Source organism: Erinaceus europaeus, chromosome 2 (assembly GCF_950295315.1).
Source record: "Erinaceus europaeus chromosome 2, mEriEur2.1, whole genome shotgun sequence".
NCBI lineage: Eukaryota > Metazoa > Chordata > Mammalia > Eulipotyphla > Erinaceidae > Erinaceus > Erinaceus europaeus.
Window position 1 is genome coordinate 100,664,253 of NC_080163.1, and position 26,474 is coordinate 100,690,726.

General features: G+C 36.2%; 1 non-coding gene across 1 annotated transcript; it reads left to right on the plus strand.

The window, feature by feature from the left end:
- Nucleotides 1–7,990: 7,990 nt before the first annotated feature.
- On the plus strand, nt 7,991–8,052 carry LOC132537325 (U7 small nuclear RNA). The gene has a single exon (XR_009548774.1). It is a non-coding gene; the product is annotated as a U7 small nuclear RNA (small nuclear RNA).
- Nucleotides 8,053–26,474: the final 18,422 nt, after the last annotated feature.

The window sequence follows — 26,474 nt, forward strand, 5'->3', positions numbered from 1 at the left end:
TGTATTTTATATTCTACGGTTAAGGACAAATGTATTAAAGAGTGTATAAATGACTACAAAGAACTAGATATCCCCACGCATTAGGAAAGATCACAGCAGATTAGAGGAGTTGGGAGGTCGATATCTCATATTTGGTGTCTCTGATGACAATCCACAGTAATAAGTCAGTAGCAAAAACAAACAAACAAAAAACAAACCCAAGTTAGCAACAGCATCTCATGGCATGGCAGCACTGGTAGTGTTGATTTAGTTGAGGTCAAAAGAGGCAGTATAAGAGGGCAAGGGATCAGAGAACAGAGGGAGGAAACATCAAAGGAATATTAGGAAAGTCCCAGAGGTTTCAAGATTAGGAGAATTACGAATCTTAAAGAAAATGGGAAGAGTTCCTTTTTAGTCTTAGAAACAGTTTAAGATAGCAATAGTTAGTATTATAACCAAGTTAGTTGGAGGCTTGTTTTTCTTTGAAAATCCAATGGTTAGAATTTACCATAATAAACTTGACCTCACTGTGCTTTATGCCATTTAGGCATATCTATTAATCACAGTATCTTAGATATTGACCTGGCCAAATTGTTTTTATCTATCTGGCCTAAGGTATAGGTAGCTTAGGTATTTAAAATATACATACACATATATATTAATTAAATATTTAATGTTTCATATTTCTAAAATCAAATTCTGACACTGAAATTAAATTGTTTAACCAATGTTAGAACTTTATCACCATACAAATCTGTGACATTAATTATTTAGGCTAGGAGTCGGGTAGTAGCACAGCAGGTTAAGTGCACGTGGCACAAAGCACAAGGACCAACGTAAGGATCCCGGTTCGAGCCCCGGGTTCCCCACCTGCAGGGGAGTCACTTCACAGGTGGTGAAACAGGTCTGCAGATGTCTTTCTCTCCCCTTCTCTGTCTTCCCCTCCCCCCTCCATTTCTCTCTGTCCTATCTAACAATCACATCAATAACAACAACAATAGTGACTACAACAACAATATAAAGCCAGGGCAACAAAAGGGAAAATAAATAAAATATAAATAATAATAAATATTTAGGCTAATTAAAATATGTATACTCAGAGCTATGATCTAGGTAGTTAGAGAACTTGAAGTATTAAATCTATTTTCCAACCAGACATATTGAATTAATAGTGATTTATAAGATTTTAAGTTTAGGAGTATAATTTCACACCATTCCCACAACTAAAGGTCTGTGGTTCTTCCCACCAAATCGTCTGGATAACCACTATAGTTCTCCTACAATCTCAATTATGTTGACTTTTTGATTTTGTTCATTAGTTGGTTGGTTTTCATGTCCATGTGTTCAGTTCTCTATATCCTAATATGAATAAAACCATCTTCTATCCACTTACTCACTTGACTAAGTATAATCTTCTCCAATTCTATCCACTTTATACCAAAGAACACAATATCATATTTTAATGATGAGTAGTACTCTATTGAGTATATGGCCTAAAAAAATTTTATCCAGTTATCCATTGAAGGGCATTTTGGTTGCTTTCATACCTTGACTGTTATGAATAATGAAGTTATGATCATGAGGCTTCATATATCCCTTCAAATTAATGTCATTATGTCTTTTGGATAAATAATTAGAGTGGAATTGCTGGATCATAAAGAATTTCTATTTGTATTTGTTTAAGGATTTTTTCATAGTGTTCTCTAGTGTTGTACTGTATAGTGGTTGTATAGTGGTTTGCATTCCCACGCCTAAATATCTACAAATTCTCTAGAAGGTCTATTAGCTTCATTCTCTCAGCTTGTACAAAGTTCAGAGAATAGTAATTGAATTAACTTGTGAATATAAATTAACGTTAACTAATTTTAATAACCTCAATTTAGGTTATTAGATGAGAAAGTGATTCCCACTCTCATATTACAGAGATGGCAAATACCCCAAACTGTAGAGCACCCATTAGAACTGTTCAACAGGGGCCAGGCGGTTACGCACCTGGTTAAGTGCACACATTACAGTGTGCAAGGACACAGGTTCAAGCCCCTTGTACCCATCTGCAGGGGAAAAGCTTCACAAGTGGTGAAGCAGGGCTGCAGATGTCTCTCTCTCTCTCTCTCTCTCTCTCTCTCTCTCTCTTTCTCTCTCTCCCCCTCACTATCTCTCCCTCCTCTCTCAATTTCTCTCTGTTCCTATCCAATAATTAAAGTTTTAAAAAAACATTAAAAAATGAAGTGTTCAACAACAGTTTCTTTGTCACAAATATTTGTATCAAGACCACATAGGGCCAAATGAGGATTTTATTTGCAAACGGAAAGAATAATCATAGACTAAGAAGCAGGTTTAATTTTATCAATAAAAAGTGTTTGCAAGAGACCAGCATACTTTAACGATGGCTCTTTGGGTCACTACCAGCCAACCCCATCATCTGGGGCCCTACTCAGGTAATCTAAGGATTCCTACATAAATATGATGAGCCTAAACCTCTAACAATCCCTCTTTCCACTGTCACAGGTCATCTCCATCAGTAACAACCTAGTGGACCCTCCTGTTGACCTCAATGTTGGTCAACATCAGTAGAGACTACCCCATTCTCCAAAGGGGATCAATATACTCTGCCACTCTAGGTAAATAGGTCCTGCAATGAATGCAGCCTAGAATGTTCCTAGCTATGACCAAAGAATGTGAGTTCAGATCTATAGGGATGTAAGATTACACAGGCTCCTGTGCCAAATATAGGCCCCAGATCAAATCAATTGGATTTACAGTTAACAATATTTATATACTACTCACATATTTGGGACCTACTCTCTGCCTTGATCAAACTTTATAGTCCTATTTCCAACTCTGACACCATCACCCCAGACAATGCCTCTAGCCCACCTGGTGTTAGCTGTTGGGCTCAGACAAAATTTAGTAAAGCCATGGGGCCCTTGGAATATACCCAAAGTAGACATACTAGCTTTTTCCAAAATGGAGACCCCCAAATCTCATCTGTTATATTCTTAACTTTAGGTTCCTAATTATTAAACAATTTTCTCTTCTTTATATCTTAATGCTTTTGCAGAAGCCACCAAGTTGCAGATACTACCATGTCTCCAACCTGATTTACCTGGACAAATGACCTCACCCATGTGTCCTGGAGCCCCACCTCTCCAGACCCCTGCCCCACTAGGGAAAGAGAGAAACAGGTTGGAAGTATAGATATATTCAGCAATACCCATTTCCAGTAGAGAAGCAATTACAGAAGCAAGACTTTCCACCTTCTGTACCCCCTAATGATCTTGGGTTCATGCCCCCAAAGAGATAAAGAAGAAAAGCTTCCCATGGATGGGGATGGAATACAGAACTCTGGTGGTGAGGATTGTGTAGAATTGTATCCCTCTTGTTCCATGGTCTTGTTAATCATTATTAAATCAATTAAAAAATTGTTCCCTAATTACTGTAATTTGATGTAATTTGCTTGTTTTACTAATTCCCTTTGTTAATTACCTAACTGGGAAATGAAGTCTACTATTCCTGAATTGCACCTGTTCTTCTTGACAGGGAGGACTCTTTTTGTGAGGCGACCTTACAAAAACTTGAGATTCAGCTATTCAAGACTCACCTGGTTTCTAGTATCAAGGCAAAATACATATGCCTTTATTGTACCCCCTTCAAAAGATGGGACATTATGGAATTCCTTGCTGATAACCTTCAAATTCACACTAAGTGTGCATATTTCAGGGAGGGATTGTCAGGCCCATATGACCTGGTGATCCAGGTTTAATACATCAGAACCCTTCTCTGAAGAGATAAACTTTGGAATGAATTTATCACTTGGTTCAAGTCAATGAAAGACATGCTAAGAATTTTGAATAGCAATTTCAGGAAAGTGATGTGCTATTTTTGAATGTAACTGTTGTCAGTAAGAGGAATGAGAACCTGGCACTGCCAGGTACCATGATGCAAATCCTAAGAATGAAGTCAACATGAAAAAATAAATAAAAGAACTGCATCTTACAAGTGGAATAGTCTGTTGACCATGGCTGACCTACAGTCAGCTGTGTCTGACTCTTCTCTACCTCAACTCTTTGAGCAATGAGTAATTTATTTCCCATTTTTGATAATTTTCATTAAGTTGATTTGAGTTTTGTCAAAATTTTAACAGTTCTAATTGATATAAACACTAAACTGAATCAATGCCTATCTAGTTATATGAATTATTTTGAAAAGAATCACTTTGCAAAGTATATATTATCTCCTACAATATTTTAGAGCTCTGAAATTTGCCTTTTCATATTTACCTCATTTGCTGTTTTTTCATGCACTGTCACTGCTTTATAAGAATGATCTTAATTTCCAATAATATCTAATACGTTTGCACAAAAGTGAAAAAAATTATAATCAAGGCATGAGTCTAATTGAGAAGACAGAAAATAGTCTAGTTAGCAAATATATTGAAATCTCTCTTTTATTAGTGATTTAACAGAATTTTACAAAATTATAAGATTTCAGGGCCATAATTTCTTTCCCATATGTGCTTGATGTTAGTCACCACACTTCCCACCAACATTCTGTTCCCTTGCATTAAGCTCTGACACCCCCCCCCCCAATAAGCACCACTGTTCTCACAAAGTCTAAGAAACACTCTGCTTATCACTGTTTTTACAAGTTCATTTTGGTCATCCGTAATGAATATGAAAAAAAATGAAAGTAGGGGTGAGGACCAGGGCATCAGTCAATTCTAGCTATTGGTAATGCCAATGATTAAGTCTGGAACCTCTCCCAGACACATCCTGAGCACTATCACTGAAATATCTCTATGACCTTGAAACAAAACTTTTAGACAGGAAGTTTGTAGCTGGCTTTTTAAAATATATATATATATAAAGGATATACTGTAAAGAAGGAGACAGAGAAACTAGTATGAGGGCTATTTTTTCAACAAATAACTAGGAAATATATGTAAATGAAATGCTATAAGTGGCGCTTTCAACTTTTAATATTTTCTTCAAGAAAACATTAGGGGAATTGTCAACAACATTTACACACTCCTTGGTATTTTCATTCTGATAAGGGCTACGACTCATAGCCACTCAGAAATGATTTGAAGAAGCAGAGCTGCTCTTAACATTTACACTTGCTTGATAAGAAAATGTTGAAATACTCACAAGTACACCTATTAGGTAAGAGAAATGACAGTGCACACTGTCTCCAAATGTTGACAAGGGACAGGGAGGCAAAGGGGTAAATGATTTCAAAATGCTAAGTCCAACATGAAAAAAAAAATGAAGCCAGGTTTCTAGTGTTTCTTGACACATACTAATCTACATTTGTTTATCACAAATATATTTTATAAATGTAAAGAAGAAGTATGGCATCAGAAATAAATTGAGATTAATTTGAATTTAGAGAGTCGAGTTATCTGTTATCTGGCTCAGTATGTGAATTCGTCATTCAGATCACCTGTCTCTGGTGAGTGCAGGCATTCAGAAACTTGTGTAATGTATTTATATGACAATTCAGTCATACACTTGATGGATATAGGAGAATTTCAGAGGAAAGTTATAAAGGCATCCACATATAACTTTTCAGTGTATCCAAAGATCTGTAATAAATACAGCATGTAAAATTTTGAAAATATATTTAAAGCATCAGAATATTAATTCATTAACTAGCACTATAAACATGCTTGAAGCAAGGGAAAGGATTGCAACTTTTGTAAAGTGCTATGGCTAGGTGGAAAGAATATATTTACTATCATCCAAGGAACTAAAGGAAGTGACTTTGAAATAGTCAAAATTTGCTTCTATTTGACCTGCTTCTTCATTGTTTCATGAATCTGAGTCTCAAAAGGCTGAGGTTAAATGGGTTGAAATAAATAGATGTGATTATATGGAATTCCCTGCTGATAAACTTCAAAGTCCATTTAACACCAACCACTTTTTAAATAGCTTTTTTTTTTTTCTTTCAGAGAATCAATTTCACAATATATAAGCCTTTTCAGGGAAAAAAAAAACTAGTATAGCCACAGGCTCTTTGGAATATAACTAAAATATACCTACTAGCTATCTACAAAATGGAGGGCCCCCCAACCCCGAACTCTTCATCTGCACTACTCCAGCCTTTAGGTTCATGGTTAGTCAACAATTTGTTTGGCTTTATATGTATACTCTTTTTCAGCCACCAGGTTCAAGATGCTACCATGATGCCAACTAGACTTCCCTGGACAGACTACCCCATTAATGTGTCCTGGAGCTCTGCTTCCCCAGATCCCCACCCCACTAGGGAAAGAGAGAGGCAGGCTGGGAGTATGGATCAACCTGTCAATGCCCATGTTCAGCAGGGAAGCAATTACAGAAGCCAGACCTTCCACCTTCTGCATCCCACAATGACCTTGGGTCCATACTCCCAGAGGGTTAAAGAATAGGAAAGATATCACTTGAGGAGATGGGATATAGGGTTCTGATGGTGGGAATTGTGTGGAGTTGTACCCCTCTCATCCTATGGTTTTGTCAATGTTTCCTTTTTATAAATAAAATAAAATAAAATAAAATAAAATAAAATAAAAAGAAAGACACCTATAGACCTGCTTCACTGCTTGTGAAGTGATCCCGCTATAGGTGGGGATTCAGGGGGCTCAAACCAGGATCCTTGTGCTGGCCAGTGTGCTTAAACAGGTGTACCACTGCCCAAATCCCCAAATTTGTATTTGTGACCCCAAATACAAATTTGGGGTGGTATAGTGGGTGAAATACTAGACTCTCAAAAAATTATTTCGTAGTAAAAAAATATACATAAGCTTTTGTTTTTCTTTGAGTGGAAACATTAGTCTACTACATAATATTCAGTAGGTATATTTTTAAGATATCTTATTTTCCAGAATTAAAGTAATAAAAATAAAAACAGGCATATTAGTATAATGTGGGATGGCACCATTAGTAAAGCTGATTTAGTTGAGGTCAACAGAAATAGTATGACAGTAAGGAATCAGAGAAAAGAAATATGGGCATAGTCCTAGAAGTTCCAGGACTAGAAGAAATGAAGATTTTGAAGAGAATAGAAGTTTATTGTAGTATTAGAAATAAATAGAGTTTAAAATAGCAATAATTAATTATTATTATAACCAAGTTAGTTGGGAGGTTGATTTCTATGAAAATCCAATAGTTACTGTCTACAGTAGCATACTTAACCTGCACTTTGTGCCCGTTAGGGATTAACTGGAAATCTCCATATCTTAGGTACTGACAGGGCCAAAAGGTTTTGATCTACCTGGCCTAAAGTTGTACTTAACTTAGGTACATATAAAAAAAAACTATATATACAAATATATTTTCAGAGCTACTTGTACAATTTGAGTCCAGCGTCAGAGTTTGATCATCTTACAAATCTGTTACCTTACTTAGGCTAAAGAAAATATTTATACGTGTAACAGAGAACTTGAAGTATTAAATCTATTTCCCACCTTGATATGTTATATTAATAGTGATTTATAAGATTATAAATTAATGGGATTATAATTTCATGCCTTTCCTACCACAGGAGGTCTGTATTCTACCCCACCTCCCTGAGATAATCACTATAATATCATCCCACAAAGTTCATAGTCGCATCCATAGACAGTATATTCATGGGAAAGTATAGGAGTACAGTCCTGTAAGTACATATATACAAAATGATAGTAAGTTTGTAACTTGCTCCATTATAACTTTGCTGAAATGATACTGCTTTTATGAAGGAGCTTTTTCCTTTTTTTTTTTCTAATAAATTTGACACGAAATCATTTATGGTTAGAATAAAGCTATAGCTTCAATTCTTTATTTTCCTGCAAAAGGACAAGAACATATTAAATTCTTAAAACTCTAAATTGCAATGAAGATATCCTATATGTTTTTAAAATAGAAAATTTAATTGCATTTTACATTTATAGAGCCATGTAATACAGCAAAGACTCTGCAGGTAAATCCTGTGCTCTACTGATACACAGTCTCCTTGGCAGACTCTTTTTGTAGTGTTAAAAAAAAATCACCTACAGCAGTGTTACAGCTCTTTTAGAATTTGTCTAGTAGGTCGTCCGGTTTCTACCGGAAGACCCCCCCAAAAAAAAAAATCACCTATGGTAGTAATTGTGTGGAACTGTACCACTCTTATCCTATGGTCTTGTCTATCATTAAATCAATAAATCTTAAAAAGAGGCAATATGGGGGTGGGGTTAAGTGGCAGCACACCTGGTTGAGTACATGTTACAATATGTGAGGGCCTGGGTTCAAACCTCTGGTTCCCACCTTTGCAGAGGCAAAGCTATGTGAGTGGTAAAGCAGGTCTGTAGGTGTCTCTCTGTCTCTCTCCATTTCTATTACTTCTTTCCCACTCTATTTCTGACAGTCTCTATCCAGTAAATAGGTATATTAACAATTTAAAAATCACCTTAAAATAATCTGACCATCTTATTAATAACATAGTTGGACCTTTACTATGTAGAAAGGCAATACTTGGTTTTTTAGAGAATATGTTGGTTTTTTTTTTTAATTTTTATATATTTATTTATTATTATTTTTTTTATTTAAGAAAGGATTAATTAACAAAACCATAGGGTAGGAGGGGTACAACTCCACACAATTCCCACTGCCCAATCTCCATATCCCACCCCCTCCCCCGATAGCTTTCCCATTCTCTATCCCTCTGGGAGCATGGACCCAGGGTCATTGTGGGTTGCAGAAGGTAGAAGGTCTGGCTTCTGTAATTGCTTCCCCGCTGAACATGGGCGTTGACTGGTCGGTCCATACTCCCAGTCTGCCTCTCTCTTTCCCTAGTAGGGTGGGTCTCTGGGGAAGCTGAGCTCCAGGACATATTGGTGGGGTCTTCAATCCAGGGAAGTCTGACCGGCATCCTGATGACACCTGGAACCTGGTGACTGAAAAGAGAGTTAGCATACAAAGCCAAACAAATTGTTGAGAGCAATCATGGACCCAAAGCTTGGAAAAGTGGAGAGGAAGTATTAGGGAGGTACTCACTGCAAACTCCAGTATACTTCTGCTTTCTTACTTTGGTGCCATACTCCAAACTCAGTCAATTTCTGCTTTGCGTTTCTACTTCTTTTTTTTTTTTTTACATGCATAACATTCCCCAGATTCCCATTTAACAATACATACCCACTATTTCATTCATCGTTTTTCATTGACCTGTATTCTCCCCACCCTGTTGGGGAGAATATGTTGGTTTTTAAAGAGTGTCTATGATGTAGTGATTGGTAACACTTCTGCTATTACATTGCATGAGAACTTTTGAAACTATTACAAAAAAAAAAAACACTTTATTATAAAAAAAACCCTGTTTTCCTGAACTTTCAATCCAATATTTATAAAATAAGGTTCACATGTACCTGTTGTGTGAAGGTCGTAGATCATCTTAGTTTACTCAGCATTCAAGTACCTAGTATAGCTGTGGATTATAATTATATTATTAATAATACTTAACTAAGTGAATAAGACTTCTTATGAAGAAAGTACTGCATAGATTGATGATGACTGTCAGGTGACAAGAAGAAAGGGGTTGTTATCATTAAAGAAGAGAGCAGGGAAAATGTTGAGGCCAAAGTGCTTAGTTAATGATCATACTTCCTCCTTTTATCTTTGATAAGTGACAGCAAAAAGTTCATTCAGTAAATGGGAACGATAACGCAGAAATATTATATACTTCATTCTACTCTAAAATTAAACAAAAGATACATATTCATTCCTGAGAAATACATCTTGTAGTAAAAGAACAATCTCATGTCTCTTACTATACATTCACAACAAACATGATTTCTTTTTTTTTTTTTTCCACATGCGCTTAACCCGCTGTGCCACCGTCCGACTCCCCTTTTTTTTTTATTTTTTTTTATTAAAGAAAGGATTAATTAACAAAACCATAGGGTAGGAGGGGTACAACTCCCCACAATTCCCCCAATCTCCATATCCCACCCCCTCCCCCGATAGCTTTCCCATTCTCTATCCCTCTGGGAGCATGGACCCAGGGTCATTGAGGGTTGCAGAACATGATTTCTAAAGACACAGAAATGTCTTGGTTTTAGTGGAAAACATTGATAGGGGACAGGAGCAGAATTGTAGTTCTGATTCCAGCAAATTTGCTGGAATTTTTTAATTCCAAATTTTTTTAAGAACTTAGTTAAATTCCTTAAAACTTAGTGTCCTTACTTGTGAAGGGATTGGATTTGATTGTTTCTAAGGTCTCTTTGAGCTTCAAAATTCTTTTCTGTTCTAATGACATTTAAATTTTAAAGCCCTTATTTCTTACTCTTAAAAATGTAAAATGAAGCACTTTTCTTTGCCAAAAAATAGCTTATTTGTCAGCATTTCAGGATGCTTGGATATACAGTTTAACACAGAAATGCTAATTTTCTATTTATTTTAATGTTTTGGTCTAAAAAGCATGTCATATTACTCTTTAATTTAGTGGGACTAATAAAAAGATAAACTGAATCTTTAGAGTTGGGATATATGTCGCTTGTTTTTCTCTCTTAAATTTCACACTATCTTAAGTCAGATTGTTATATCAAATAAAAGCAGTGCATATGCAGGTATAGAATATCTACTAACACTTTGTACTTATAAGAGCACTTTAACATACAATACATTATTGAACACAAATAGGAATACTCTAGAAAATATATAGTCATCTTTTCAGTATATGAATAAATAAGTAGTAATAATGCTAAAGTAATTTTTTTGCCTTGGCTCCCTTAAAGAACACAATAAAAAAATCCATAATGTCTTCTACAGGCAACATTCACAAGTCTTCAAATGCCATTAGGCCAACATTTACTTGAAATTCAAAGGAAACAAAAACAACATCAAACATAGGGAACATTTTAAACAAATTCCTTTGTGAACATAGATTGTGAAATTCTAAATAAAATATCAACTTATTTCTGTCTAGAGTATTTTTAATATTTATTTATTTATTCTTTTTTGTTGCCCTTGTTTTATTATTCTAGTTATTGTTGTCATCATTGTTGGATAGGGCAGAGAGAAATGGAGAGAGGAGGGGAAGAAAGAGAGGCGGAGAGAGCACCTATAGACCTGCTTCATCACTTGTGAAGTGACTCCCCTGCAGGTGGAGAGCCAGGAGAGTAACAGGGATCCTTAAGCCAGTCCTTGCACTTTGTGACACCTGTGCTTAACCCACTGCTTACTGTCTGACTCCCTCTGTATAGAATATTTTTAAATACACAATAACGAGAGGGTATTTTCAGAAATGTCAAAGAAGTTTCAATATAAAAAGTAAGTCTATCCTTATCAAAGCAAGGACTGAAAAAGTTAAACAAGGGCAAGAGACTAGAATATTTTAATGATGACTCTTTTAGTCACTATCAGGCCACCCTTTCAGCTGGGGCCCTATTCCAGGGAGCCCTGATATTCCCAAACAGACATGATGGGCCTAGACCTCAAATAAATCACTCTCTCCATTGTTACAGGTCATCTTTATCAGGAACAAAACAAAACAAAACAAAAAAAACTTCATGGGCCCCCATAGGACCTTGCCCTCAACTTGGATCAACAAGGGTAGAGAATGTTTCATACTCTGAAGGGAGGATGAACAACATACTCTATGCTACACATGAGGAAGATGAGTCCTTATATTAGGACAACTTGGAGTGTTCCTACTCATGACCACAGAATGTGAGCTCAGATCTACAGGGATGCAGAGGTCACATAGACTTCTATGCTGAATATGGGCCCCAGATCACATCAAACAGGTGGGGTTTACAGTCAACAAAGGTTAACTCTCTTTTCAATCACCAGGTTCCAGATGCTAGCATGATGCCAACCAGACTTCAATGATAAGACAACCCTACCAATGTGTACTGGAGCTCTGATTTCCCAGAACTCTACCCCACTAGGGCAAGAGAGAGGCAGGGTGGGAGTATGGATAGACCTGACAAAGCCCATGTTCAGCGGGGAAACTATTACAAAAGTCAGACCTTAAACCTTCTGCATCCCACAATGACTTTGGGTCCATACTCCCAGAGGGTTAAAGAATAGGAAAGCTATGAAGGGAGGGGATCGGATACAGAGTTGTGGTGGTTAGAATTGTGGGGAGTTATACCCCTCTTATCCTATGGTTTTGTCAGTGTTTCCTTTTTATAAATTAAAAAAAATACTTAAGTTATATATCTAGCTCCACATTGAAAAACAGATCTATGCTGTTTTTTTTTTTTTTTCTGTTTGGTGATACCATTTAATTGTACACATGTTTATGATCTACATGGTTGTGAACTCAGCACATGAAGCCTGTAATGGTTCCTTCCTTCACATGGCAAGGTCTATATAAATATTGTGTGTGCCAAAGATGGTGCCCAATTTTAAAAACTTTTTGAGAATCTGGAAATCATCTGAGGAAGTCGGGCACTGTATTTTTATTATTATTATTGGGAATTAATGGTTTATAGACAACAGTAAAATAAAATACAATAATTTGTATTTTAAAAAAAAAAGTAGGGATTCGGGCTGTAGCGCAGCAGGTTAAGCACATGTGGCACAAGACACAAAGAGCAAGGACCAGAGTAAGGATCCAGGTTAGAGCCCCAGGTTCCTCACCTCAAGGGGAGTCGCTTCAAAGGCAGTGAAACAGGTCTGCAAGTGTCTATCTTTCTCTCCCCCTCTCTTTCTTCCCCTCTTCTCTGCATTTCTCTTTGGACTATGCAACAACAAAAACATTAATTGTAACTACAACAATAAAACAACAAGGGCAACAAAAGGAAATAAATAAATTTATATTAAAAAGTAGAGACTTCCGGATGCGGGGCTACGAGCAAGAGCAGATCTGTTTCTCCCCTCTTCTCTCCTCTACCAGAAAACTAGGAATGCCAAAGGAGACCACCTGGGACCAAAACAAGACAGGACTAGAATGACTTCAGGAACCCACCAAATCACTGGTGAGTGCAAACACATGTGGCTGGTGGACAGAGATGAGCCTTGGGAGAGATTGTCTGGTAACAGTCCTGCAGTTTATCACTTGAGACACCACCCCCAGTCTGTTCCACCAACAAGGGGATGGCTGAAGGGAGGAGAGGATTACCCTGAGACTTACCAAGTGCAACTCTGAGTCTCCATTGCTACTACCATCAGAATATGGAGCAGCAGCAGGGAGGACCTAGGCTGACACCAGGGGACAGAGAACTAACCAGGAAACTCAGGAGAAGACCTGTACCTCCATGGCATAGCAGTGGGGCTGTGAAAATCTTTTTGCATAACCACTAGATTATCTCTGCCCCACCCTGCTTTATCTCTTGGTCAGGAGTCAGTGATAAGCTAAGAAACCTACTTATAGTTTAAAAACCCTCAGGCTCCCATAGACTACAGGAAAGAAAAGGCACAAAAGAGGTTTTTAAGCAACTGAACTCCAAACCAGGGATTAAAATACTATTAAAAGAACTGTTAACTTCCACAACTGTGAACTCTTTAATTACCTTACTTAGACACAAGTCAAGCTAGGCAATAGTGATCAGTAATTTGAAAAGTGCTGAGAGAGCGACCTCATAAGATACTATATAGAATGGTTAAACCAACAAGAAGAAATATTGGAGAAATGAACCAGGACAAGAGTCCAGCTAAAAGCCCCACAAAGGGTGAAGCACAAAATAATGAGGTCAACATCCAAACTCTAAGAAAATAATCTCAGAAGTGAGTAAAGAGTTTGAAAGAATTGTCATCAGAAATGCAGAAACAACAAATGAGACTCTGGAAGAAAACACTAATTATCTCAAGGATATTAGAGAGCTGAAAGCTGAAATAGCTGAGCTAAGAATACAACTAGCTAAACAAGTTAAAACAGTATCAGAACAGGGTAACACAATAGATGAACTCCAGAAAACAGTAGAGGGAGAGAGAATAGAATAAATGAGGCTGAATACAGAATTAGCAAGATCGAACACTTAATAATCAACAAAAGATTAGAATAGGCCAAAATGTGGAACCTCTATAGTAAACTACTTAACAACTAGTGGGTCAAAGAGGAAATAAAGGAAGGCGTCAAAATGTTTTTGAGTGTTCAATGAAAATGAAGACACAAGCCGTCAAAATATTTGGGACACAGCTAAGGCAGTACTGAGAGGGAAGTTCATAGCCATACAAGCACACATTAGGAAACAAGAAAAAGCACAAATAAATAGCCTGATTGAACATCTTAAAGACCTATACTAATACCAACAAAGGAACCCGAAAGCAAACAGAAGGACAGAAATCACTAACTTAGGGCAGAAATCAATAACATTGAAAACAAGAAAACCATACAAAAGATCAATGAAAGTAAATGCTGGTTCTGCAATAGAGGGAACAAAATCGACAAACCTTTAGCCAGAATCACAAAATAAAAAAGGGAGAAGACCCAAATAAATCGGATAGTAAATGAAAGAGGAGCTATCACAACAGTCACCACAGAAGTTCAACATATTATGCGAGGTTTCTATGAACAATCTATATGCCACCAAGCTAGAGAACCTGGAAGAAATGGATGATTTCCTAGATACCTACCAACTTCCAAAACTAAGTAAAGAGGAAGTAGATAACATGAACAGCTAATGAAATTGAAACAGTTATCAAAAATCTTCCCCAAAGTAAAAGTCCTGGACCAGATGGTTTTACAAATAAATTCTACAATACCTTCAAATAAAAACTAATATCTCTACTTTTAAAAGTATTCCAGAAGATTGAAGACACTGGAATATTCCCTTCCAGCTTCAATGAATCCAACATCACTTTGATACCAAAAGCAGACAGGGACACAACCAAAAAAGAAAACTACAGACCAATATCTTTGATGAACATAGATGCTAAAGTATTGAACAAAATCCTATCCAACTGGATACAGCAGTATATTAAAAAGATTGTTCACCATGACCAAGTGGGGTTTATCCCAGGCATGCAAGATTGGTTTAATATGTGTAAGTCAATCAGTGTGACCCACCACATCAACAAAAGCAAGACCAAAAACCACACAGTCATATCAATAGATTCAGAGAAAGCCTTTGACAAAATACAACATCCCTTTATGATCAAAACACTACAAAAAATGGGAATAGATGGAAAATTCCTCAAGATAGTGGAGTCTATATATAGCAAACCTATAGCCAAAATCATACTTAATGGTGAAAAACTGGAAGCATTTCCATTCAGATCAGGTACTAGACAGGGATGCCCACTATCACCATTACCATTAAACATAGTGTTGGAAGTTCTCGCCATAGTAATCAGGCAGGAGCAAGGAAATAAAGGCATACAGATTGAAAGAGAAGAAGTCAAACTCTCCCTTTTTGCAGATGACATGATAGTATACATAGAAAAACCTAAGAAATCTAGCAAGAAGCTTTTGGATATCATCAGGCAATACAGTAAGGTGTCAGGCTACAAAATTAACATTCAAATGTCAGTAGCATTCCTCTATGCAAACACTAAGTTAGAAGAAGTTGAAATACAGAAATCAATTCCTTTTACTATTGCAACAAATACAAACAAAAAAAAATCTAGGAATAAACCTAACCAAAGAAGTGAAAGACATGTATACTGAAAATTATGAGTCACTACCCAAGGAAATTGAGAAAGACACAAAGAAGTGGAAAGATATTCGATGTTCATGGGTTGGAAGAATTGACATCATCAAAATGAATATACTACCCAGAGCCATATACAAATTTAATGCTATCCCCATCAAGATCCCAACCATACTTTTTAAGAGAATAGAAGAAATGCTACAAATGTTGATCTGGAACCAGAAAAGACCTCGAATTGCCAAAACCATCTTGATAAAAAACAACAGAATCAGAGGCACCACACTCCAAGATCTCAAATTGTATTATAGGGCCATTGCCATCAAATCTGCTTGGTACTGGAACATGAATAAACATACTGAGCTGTGGAATAGAATTGAGAGCCCTGAAGTAAGCCCTCCTACCTATGGACACCTAATCTTTGACAAAGGGGCCCTGACTATTAAATGGGGAAAGCAGAGTCTCTTCAACAAATGGTGTTGGAAAAAAATGGTTGAAACATGCAGAAGAATGAAACTGAACTACTATATTTCACCAAATACAAAAGCAAATTCCAGGTGGATCAAGGACTTGGATGTTAGACCACAAACTATCAGGAAAATATTGGCAGAACTCTTTTCTGCATACATTTTAAAGATATCTTCAATGAAATGAATCCAATTACAAAGAAGACTAAGGAAGCATAAAACTATGGGACTACAGCAAATTAAAAAACTTTTTCACAGCAAAAGAAACCACGACCCAAACCAAGAGACCCCGTACATAATGGGAGAAGATCTTTACATGCCATACATCAGAAAAGAGGTTAATAACCAACATATATAAAGAGCTTGCCAGACTCAACAACAAGACAACAAATAACCCCATCCAAAATTGGGGGAGGACATGGACAGAATATTTACCACAGAAGAGATCCAAAAGGCCGAGAAACACATGAAAAAAATGCTCCAAGTCTCTGATTGTCAGAGAAATGCAAATAAAGACAACAATGAGATATCACTACACTCCTGTGAGAATGTCATACATCAGAAAGGCAACAGCAGCAAATACTGGAGAGGGTGTGGGGTCAAAAGAACCCTCCTACACGGCTGGTGGGAATGTAAATGGGTCCAACTCTCAGAAGGCTAGAAATGTACCTACGCTATGATCCTGCAATTCTTCTCCTCGGGATATATCCTAAGGAACCCAACACACCCATCCATCCAAATAGATCTGTGTACACATATGTTCTTGGCAGCACAATTTGTAATAGCCAAAACCTGGAAGCAACCCAGGTGTCCAACAACAGCTGAGTGGCTGAGCAAGTTATGGTATATATATACAATGGAATAGTACTCAGCCATAAAAAATGGTGACTTCACCATTTCGCCTGATCTTGGATGGACCTTGAAAAATTCATGGTATGTGAAATAAGTCAGAAACAGAAGGATGAATATGGGATGATCTCACTCTCAGGCAGAAGTTGAAAAACAAGATCAGAAAAGAAAACACAAGTAGAACCTGAACTGGAGTTGGTGTATTGTACCGAAGTAAAAGATTCTGGGTTGCTTGGGGGGAAGAATACAGATCCAGGAAGAATGACCTAGAGCCTAGTGAGGGTTGTACTGTTATATGGAAAACTGGGAAATGTTATGCATATACAAGCTATTGTATTTACTTTTGAATGTAAAGCATTAATTCCCCAATAAAGAAATTTAAAAGAAAGTAAGTCAACAGCATAAACCACAGTAACTGATTAAAGAAGACATATATTTACATCAATAAACACACACACACAAAAAAATCCTAACATCAATATCATTAATGACAAAAAAAAAAGCTAAACAAGTTTATCAAACTAGAAAGAGTATCATACCCAGACTAGTAAAAGACTGTCTCAGAAGTCCACAGTAAATTTCATATTATATGCAAAAAAACCATAGAAATAGAATCAAGATTAATATAGCCTCTACTACTATTTCTATAATTATCAAAATTATAGCATGCACATGAGACTTAAAAGGCAAAAAATAAAATCAATCTTTACTTTAGGTAATATCATCTTTCACCTAGAAAAATCAGAGAATCTAAAGGGCCGAGTGGTAGTGTACCTGGTTGAACACACATGTTACAATGTGCAAGGACCCAGGTTCAAGCCCTCAGTCCCCACCTGTAGAGGGAATGCTTTACAGAAGGTGAAGCAGTATTGCAGGTATCTCTCTGCCTCTCTTCCTCTCTGTCACCCCCTACCCTCTTGATTTCTGGCTGTCTATATACAATAAATAAAAATAATTTTTAAAAAAGTTGAGAATCTATATACTTTTTGGGTGAGTAAACATATATAAAATCTTCTTAATATAAGATCAATGCATGACAATAATATAATAATGCTTTAAAAATTGTCTTGAAATAAATGTCACATTGCTCATTACAGTCGGTAATCTAGTACTTAATAGACATCATCAGGCTCTTTTGCTAGTGTTTAGTAGAACTGCAGCAACACCCAAATGCTCAAGTGTTAAACTCAAGGCATAAGCACAGTTGAAATAAAGTAAATGAATTTCTAGAATAAAAAATAAATCAGAATCCTCATAAAATTTGTCATTAAGTTTAATTATTTAAAATGTTTTAAATTTTTGTTTCATTACACTAGGAATATTATTTCCCCAAACTCCCAGCTGCTAGGTTGTTTATAGAGCCATCGTACAAAACATCTGCACCACTAAATGGACATTCATTTACAATTATGGCTGCTTAATGAGAAAAGTTCCTCAAAGGGAGTTAAATTCCTAAAAGTTGGAGCACTTTATTTTTATTTCAAGGTTTAGGTAATGTACACTGATCAATTGCACAAAGATTAGAATTATCATATAGTCTCTAACATTTTTGCCTTATATTATTTAAATTATATAAACAATTGTTGCTCTAAATGCATTGAATGCTTTTTAAGCAATTGGCATTCCAGATTAGTATTCTTTTTTCATATTGCCCTACATAAACATTATAATATTAATGTGTTAGTCATTACCAGCTACTATAGCATTGTACTTTTGCAGCAATAAGCAATGTTTACTTTGGAATAGCAGTTTATCACCACAAAACAAAAAAAAAGAAAAATTTTCAGTCTGAATATCATTTAAAGAGTTTACCTGGGAGCTAGGTGATTGTTTACCTAGTTGAGTGCACATGTTACAATATACAAGATCCTAGGTTCAAGCCACCAGTCCCTACCTTCAAGAGGTAAGCTTTACAAGTGGTGAAACAGGTATGCAGGTATCTTTCTCTCTCTCCTTCTTTATATTCCCCTTTCTCTTGATTTATGGCTGTCTCTATCCAATAAATTAATAAAGACAATAAGAAAAAAACTTTTAAAAAAGAGTTTACACGTATTTTGTAAATGAACATTAAGATTTTCACAAAGACTCCAAATAATGTGTGTGATGTATATTGTGGACATTGTAAGTCTTTTTATATATGAAAGAGACCACCAAGATGACAGAATTGTTAACTGAAACCCTGTTCAGAGATGTCAGAAAATTCTATTGAGGCTTAGCTTTCAGCTACCTAGTCTTCTAAGATCAAGATTGAAGTCACACTAAATAGCTAATTTGGGCCAAAAATCAAAGTCAAACAAAATGATCATGAAAATTGATTAACTGAGCACAAATCTACTTAAATTTACTGTGATATGTGGAATAATATAAATAAGGACTTATATAAATGGAAGTAAATAAATGTCATGGTGAAAACATTGTAATTTAATTAATAAAAAATATCATACTCTAAACTATTAATTCCAAGCAAAATTCTGACAGATTTTTCACAGAATGTGATGTTATCCTAAAATTTACAAGTGCTGCCCGAGAGGTAGAGCAATGAATAAAATGTTAAACTATTAAGCACGGTCCTAAGTTGGAACCCCAATAGCTCATGTACTAGAGGAATGTTCTGTTTCTTACATCCTGCCTTTCTCTTCCTCTCTTTCTCTCCCTCCCCCCCCTCAAGTAAATAAATTTGTAAAAAATAATTCACATGGGAAAGCAACAGGACAAATATAGGTTAAAAAGGAACAAGAGACCTCATAGGTAACTTAGTAATTAAAGCTTTTTTTAGAAATTCTTTAGCAATTTAAAGCTAGTCATAATTCAGTTAGCTTACAAATTTGAAATATTAAATTATATATATATATATATATATATATATATATATATATATATATATATATGCAGAACTGAAATCTAGGCAGTTAAAGAACTTGAGACATTCAGCCTATTTTTCTCCCTGACGTTTGAGTAAATAATAAACTATAAGATTCTGAGTTAACAGGAATATAATACCACTCCCACTGCTGGGCTAGTGTTGGGGTGCCTCTTCCCGGGCTCTTACTCTCTGGGTTGGAGAGAACTCAATTGAAGCCAACCTGGGCTGCTACTCACTCAGTGACAGGAGGGAGATGACTCAGGAACAGACTCGTGGTGGCGAGACAATTCAATTCCTTATTGATCAGAGAGCCAAGGCTTTTAAAGGGAAGACCCAGAAGTGGCAAGTCGGAAATGAAAATGGCTAGGGAAGGGGCAGAGAAAGGCAAAAGGGGGTGGAAAGGTAGGAACTTCTTTAGCAACTGTTGTGAGGGTTTTAACTGGTGGGATTAATAATATCCTGTAGGCAGGGAGGGTCTTGAGGGTAGAAAAAAGATAGATCAAAGGAATGGAATGGGTGGTGATCTTTCAGGCAAAACAATGATTATTTAGATAAAAAGTCTGATAAGACGAGAGGATGGATGTCCCCTCAAGTCAAGCCCTGCCAAGCTCAACCACATCCTCAAAATTTCCCCACATCCCACCACCAAAGGTCTGTGTCCCCACCCCTACCCACTACAGTGAAACTGAAAACCCACTCCCCTCCCCCAGAGTCTTTTACTTTGGTGCAATACTCTGAGCCCAGTCCATGTTTTGCTCTGTGTTTCCTTTTCTGTTCTTATTTCTCAACTTTTTACCATGAGTGAGGTAATCCTACATGCATCCTTCTTTTTCTGAATTATCTCAGTTAACATGATTCCTAAAAGCTCCAATCCAATATGGGGTGAAGGTGAAATAACCATTTTCAATGGCTAAGTAGTATTCCATTGTGCATATATACCACAACTTACTTAACCACTCATCTATTGTTGGACACCTGGGTTGCTTCCAGGTTTTGGCCATTAAAATTGTAGTGTTATGAATAATAAGTATACACATATATTTTTAGATGGGTGTGTTTAGTTCCTTAGGTTATATCCTCAGGAGAGGATTTGCAGGGTCATGAGGAAAGTCCATTTCTAGCCTTCTGAGAGTTCTTCAGACTGCTCTCCACAGGGGTTGAACCAATCCACATTCACACCAGTAGTGCAGGAGGGTTTCTTTATCCCCACAACCTCTCCAGCATTTGTTGTTACTATCCTTTCAGATGTATGACATTTTCAAAGGATTGAAGTCCTATCTCATTTTTGTTTTATTTGCATTTCTCTGATAATGACTTGTAGCATTTTTTCATATATATTTTGGCCATTTTTATTTCTCCTGTGATGAATATTCTATTCATAGCCTCTTTCCATTTTTGGATGGGCTCATTTTTGTTGTTGTTTCTGAGTTTGGTGAGCTCTTTATATATTTTGGTTCTAAGCCTTTTGCCTGATGTATAGCATGTAAAAATCTCCCATTCTATAAGGATTCTCTTTGTTTGGATGGTGGTTTCTTTTGCTGTACAGGTGTTAACCAGGAAATAGCTCACCTCATGCATGAGGTCCTGTGACTAAGCCACATGGGAGAAATATGGATGATACTAGGGGTGCTTCATGGGCCGTGGAGTGGGGCTATGTTATTTTTCCTCTCTGTTTGTTTCTCCTTTCTTCTTTCAAAAAGGTAAAGAATTGGACAGTTTAGTTATAACAGTAGCTCACCAATACTGCACATGTGCAGTATTCTTTCCATGATGCTGCATAAAAAAATAAATAAAACTGAATCAATGAATGAAGTAAAATAGAAGTAAGTAAAAATGAGGTGAGAACCTCCCAGGTCATCTTAAAGAAATAAAACAGTTGCCTAATTTGAACAACAGTGCTGCATGAACTTGCCATGGCCCTGTGTATCTTGTCTTGACAGACAAGAAACCTTAGTGTAAAGGTATAAATGAAGCTAATGCAATAACATTGAGAAGACAAAAACAGATTGAAAAGTGCATAGAAATTTGATACATGAACAAAGAGACATGGAAAATAAAGAACATGGTTTTCAAGAAATATGATAAGAACCAATTTGGTTATACATAGTGAAAATGAAATTAGACATGTGCCTTAGAATTCACTTAAATGAATGGAAAACCTGATCTGTAATTTTTTTGAAAGATGATATTGTAGAATATCTTAGTGGCTTCAAAGTAAGAAAAGATGCACATGATTCAAAAAAGTAAAAACATATGAGAAGACTGATGAATTTTGCATATATTAAAATGTTTCTCTACACCCATAGATCAAACACATGTGAAACGATTAGCTACCAGTTAGGAAAGGCTTTAACTGTAACTCACAAAAAAACATGTAACTCAAAAAAATTAGTAATGAGAAAATATAGAGTCCTTTCTAATAACAGGAAAACAACCAAATAGTGAGAAAAAGATATGGATGGGTTAATTAGTGACAAACTAAAGTTCAAGAAATGTATAAAATCACACTCAGGCTCATTTTAGCCAGTGAAATAAAAACCAAAACAGTAGTATTTCATTGTAGTCAGGTGGTGGTGCACCTGGTTGAGCACACATGTTACAATGTGCAAGGACCCAGGTTCGAGTACCTGGTCCCCACCTAAAGGGCTGCAGGTGTCCCTCTGTCTCTCTCCCTCTTTTTCTCCCCTTTTGCTCTTGGTTTCTGGCTGTCTCTATCCAATAAATAAAGATAATAAAAGAAATTAATAAAACATTAAAAAACAGTAGTATTTCATATTTATAAGATTAATAAATTGAAAATATCAGTGATACTAACCAGTGAGTGACAAGGCTATGGAAAATTTGGGGAGTGGGAAACTTCTATACACTGCCCACGGTTTAATAAAGCTGTACTAATGTGCTGTAATCTGATAAAAGTATAGATCTACACATATTTGGAATTTTAATTACATAATACTCACCTAGAGTGCCAACCAAACACATGGTGGGACATAAATGCCTATAAAACTGAAAAATCTGACACAAGCATAGCTGCTCATTGGATAAATTGTAACACATTCCATTAACGGCATAATATAATGCATTTAAAATAAGTGAACCAGTGATACATGTGTTTACAAAGTAAAAAACATGCTAGATGTGACATATTGCACTAAAGTAAAGGATGCTATGGGAGGAGGGGATGTCTGATAATGTAAAGTGATATTAGGTGGACAGCACAGACATTGTATTTTAAGAGTGAAAATCAGAAGTTATTTAACAAAGAGCATGCTATCTTAAATATTCTTACATCATTTAATGGCTGATCACAGTTATATCAAGTTGCCAGTCATTATTTTGCAGGTAGCTATGATTATTTCCCCTAAATTTCCATTTGCACTTTCAAGTACATGAGTTCTGATATTAGTAAATGCCAACACTTTATCTATTTATAAAATTCTATGTATCCTGTTGCCATTTAACATAGTGAATACCCATTTGTAAACACAATGGTGATACATTATGATAGCCAAAGGGCAGAGCTTTACCTGGACTGAGATTCATCATTTTTTAATGCAGCACAGCTTGATTCTTGTGCTATCATCAAGCACTCTGAAAGGTTTCTGCCAGAGATTGATGGCTTACACAATTACTGAAACTTAATAATAGCACCAGGAACTGCAGATTGGTACTGCATACAGCGAAAACAGTATTTTCATTCTTGTCCATGTTTGAAAACAGTATTTTCATTCTTGTCCATGTTTGTTGATAATCAAGTTCTAAGAATATTTAACCAGGGATAGTCTTAGTAGAAAGCTGCATTCTGCTAGATACAGTATTAGCAAGTATTAAATAAAAAATTATTCATATGCACATATACCCATGAGTTACATTGCTGGATGTGGTAATTCTATTTTTAATTTTTTTCAGAAAATCTATACTATTTCCTACAGCCAGCAGTGATACCATTTTACACTCCCACCAACAGTGCATATACATTCCAAATACTTCACACCCTTTAGTTCACTTGTTCAGCTAACTGACATCAGAATCTCAGAGATATCTGAACTCCTATGTATTGAAAAAAAAAAGAAAGAAAAGCTTCTGGCAGCTTCTTCTGAGAGTTTAACAAATGGCAGGTTTATTACAACTTGGATTTGTTTAGGTACATAAAAACTTGGGCAGCAAAATAAGCAAAAAGGGAACAGTCAGCCAGCCATGGAGTGTGGGCCACTTGCTTAGTTGGTTCAGGTCCTTGAGAAATGGCTTCATCAAGTCTGGGGAGATCAGCAGGAATGACAGCAAGGGTGCTGAAAGCACAAGCAGGAAAAGAGAGCAACTTCTGTCGGACATTCCTTTAAGTAACCTCCTATACCCACAATGCCCTATGTGTCTGCTGTGTGCTCTTGATGTCAAGTTGAAGTCAGAAATATGCAAATTGTGTCCATGTCCCATAATTCATTTTGCTCACCATAAGTAAAAAGTGTTCCCTACAGTTTTTCTTTTGTTCACTATAAATAAAGTGTTCCCAGTACCTATGTTTGTAGCTTTAATTTCAAGTTTCAAGACATTGAAGCAACCTAAATTTAAATTGATATATGATAGGATAAAGTACATGGAAGAAACTAGGACATTATGCTTAGTGAAATATATCATCCACAGAAGGACAACCACTGCTTGGTTCCAATTATATGAACTATCCAAAATAGTCAAACTCATTGAAGTATAGAGTAAAAGAGTAGTTTCCAGTAGAACAGCAGTTGCCAGAATGGTTCATCCATTATAAAATGATGACTTACAATAAAGTTATAGAGAATAAATAAGATATGGAAACATGCTACACAGCATTGTGCCTATTGTTAAAACTAAATCATTCAACTAAAATTTTATTCAGAACCTAGAACTCATATTTAGTGTGATTACCACAATTTAAAAAACATTAATTTGGGTCAGAAGATAGCTCACTTAGTAGAATGTGCACTTAAGAAACATGAGACCCTTGGTCTGAGTCTAAACACCACAAAGAAGCACCAGGAACAACACTGTGGGAATTCCATAAATGATAAAGTGATGATATGATGTATTTTCTTTCTCTTTCCTCTATCTGTCTCTCTCTTAACCTCTTCTAAAAATTAAAAGTAAGGTGTCAGTCTTGGAACTTGCTGTTCAGTGGTGGTGTTATACAAACACAAAGCCCTGGGTTTATTTCCTAGAACAACAAAGTAGTAGTGATGCTAGTAGTAGTAGCAGTAATAATAATGGTAATAGTAATAATAATTCATTGGCATCCAACTGTAAATTATATAACAATATGTAAAAGGGTTTATCAACATAGATTTATTTTGAGGACATAAGATAGCTCACTCAATAAAAAATGCACAAGGAAGAAGTCAAGCTCTCACTATTTGCAGATGATATGATAGTATACAAAGAAAGACCTAAAGAATCCAGTAGAAAATTACTGGAAGTTATTAGGCAATATAGCAAGGTATCAGGCTACAAAATCAATGTACAAAAATCAGTGGCATTTCTTTATGCAAACACTAAATCTGAAGTAGAAGACATCCAGAAATCACTCCCATTTACTGTTTCAGCAAAATCAATCAAATACCTAGGAATAAAGTTGACCAAAGAAGTGAAAGACTTGTATGCTGAAAACTATGAGTCGCTACTCAAGGAAATAGAAACTGATACCAAGAAATGGAAAGATATCCCATGTTCATGGATTGGAAGAATAAATATCACCAAAATGAATATTCTCCCCAGAGCCATATACAAATTTAATGCAATACCCATCAAAGTTCCACCAAGCTTCTTTAAGAGAATAGAACAAACACTACAATCATTTATCTGGAACCTGAAAACACCTAGAATTGCCAAAACCATCTTGAGGAAAAGAAACAGAAATGGAGGCATCACACTCCCAGACCTTAAACTATATTATAAAGCCATCATCATCAAAACAGCATGGTACTGGAACAAAAATAGGCACACAGACCAGTGGAACAGAATTGAAAGCCCAGAAGTAAATCCCAACACCTATGGGCATCTAATCTTTGATAAGGGGGCCCAAAGGATTAAATGGAAAAAGGAGGCTCTCTTCAATAAATGGTGCTGGGAAAACTGGGTTGAAACATGCAGAAGAATGAAATTGAACCACTTTATCTCACCAGAAACAAAAATCAACTCCAAATGGATCAAAGACCTAGATGTCAGACCAGAAACAATCAAATACTTAGAGGAAAACATTGGTAAAACACTTTTCTACCTACACCTCAAGGACATCTTTGATGAATCAAACCCAATTGCAAGGAAGACTGAAGCAGAAACAAACCAGTGGGACTACATCAAATTGAAAAGCTTCCGCACATCCAAAGAAACTATTAAACAAACAGAGAGACCCCTCACAGAATGGGAGAAGATCTTCACATGTCAGACATCAGACAAGAAACTAATCACCAAAATATATAAAGAGCTCAGCAAACTTAGCAACAAAAAATCAAATGACCCCATCCAAAAATGGGCAGAGGATATGAACAAAACATTCACCTCAGAGGAGATCCAAAAGGCTAACAAACATATGAAAAACTGCTCTAGGTCACTGATTGTCAGAGAAATGCACATGAAGACAACACTAAGATACCACCTCACTCCTGTAAGAATGGCATACATCAAAAAGGACAGCAGCAACAAATGCTGGAGAGGATGTGGGGACAGAGGAACCCTTTTACATTGCTGGTAGGAATGTAAATTGGTACAGACTCTGTGGAGAGCAGTCTGGAAAACTCTCAGAAGGCTAGACATGGACCTT